Genomic DNA, 1563 nt, shown 5'->3' with positions numbered 1-1563 from the left:
GACAGACAGACAGACAGACAGACAGACAGACAGACAGACAGACAGACAGACAGACTCCGAATTTAGAGTATAGTTTCGACAGGACCGAATCCAACATCTAGGCTCTAGGCTCAACTCAACTCAAAAGGTTCAGAAATGCTTGTATGTAAGCAACTTATCAGTTAAACTATGCGCATTAGTCCAAAAGTGAAGTAAGTCTGATTTTCACACTTTGAATGTCTACTTAGTCCGGTCTTATACCCAGTAGAGTCTACACTTTGTACAAAGTATTGTCAAATCTCCATTTAATTTAGTTTGACACAGTAACGTCAATAGTCTTGTGTCATAGGGAAAGGCACTTTACACGAATTTCCCATTTGGCTCGGTCATTTCCGAGGCATTCAACAAGCTCATGGTTGCAGACGATCTGACAATGATGAACAACAAGACCCAGCTACAGGAGCATATGAAGCAACTAAATGCGAACTGTGAGAAATATGACATGAAGATCAATATTAGCAAGACCGAAGTCATGACAATTAGGAGATCAGACAAAGTGGATATCAACATCAATGGATCCCAACTAAAACAAAGCAGCGAATTCAAATACTTGGGCAAAATTTTCACAGAAAATGGAAAATTAGATCGAAAAATAGCTAGATGCCAGAAAGCCAACGCAGTCAGCTATCAACTCAGCCCTCTCCTGAAACATCCCAATATCCCCATGAGCACCAAGGCGAAGCTCATCAACGCCATTTTCCTTCCAATACTCACATATCAGTGCCAGACAGGGTCCCTAACAAAAGCCCAAGAGAGGAAAGCGGTCAACAAAACAAGAAGAGACAAAATAAAAAATGAATTCATAAGGAACACAGCAGGAACACCAGTCCTACCACACATTGAAAAACAAAAGGTCAAGTGGTTAGGACACCTCACGCGGATGCCCCCAAACCATCCAGCTCTGAGAGCATACAACATTAAATATTCTGGATTGAGAGCCAGAGGAAGACCGAGGCGACGGTCGAGTGAATCTGTGGCAGACACCCTCGGAGCTCAAGGGATGTCCCTCCTACAGGCCACTCGCCTTGCTGCAGACGGACGCCTGTGTCTCCCCGCGACACCCACCGGTACAAGCGGAAGAAAAAAGTAAAAGTAAAGTAATTTCTGAGATGGATCCAAATTCGAAGGTCCGACCTCTTAAATAAGTTTATCGTGTTGATAGGAGAGTTAAACCTATACCATTTCACCATTTTCACAATTTTTAGTTTGACACGCTTTTGGAAGACTCACCAATTTGGCACTGTTAGACCAATTCTTCCAACACCAGATATGTTTCATTTTGGAGATCATAATAATATGTGATTGGTTTGATGAAAACAACCAATCATACGGCAAGTATGTAACATGATAACTTTGTTTGCCGGCGGAATCAGCGGTTCTGAGTCAAATTATTGTGATGGAACAAAGCAGGAGTCATCTGAGAGATTGATGATAATAATTTTTAAAGAAAATAATATAAGATGACAGTAATGATAATGATAATGACAATGATAATGATGATGGTGATAATAATAATAATAATAA

This window comes from Aplysia californica, unplaced genomic scaffold (genome assembly GCF_000002075.1).
Source record: "Aplysia californica isolate F4 #8 unplaced genomic scaffold, AplCal3.0 scaffold00023, whole genome shotgun sequence".
Classification (NCBI taxonomy): domain Eukaryota; kingdom Metazoa; phylum Mollusca; class Gastropoda; order Aplysiida; family Aplysiidae; genus Aplysia; species Aplysia californica.
This window is presented reverse-complemented; position numbering follows the sequence as displayed.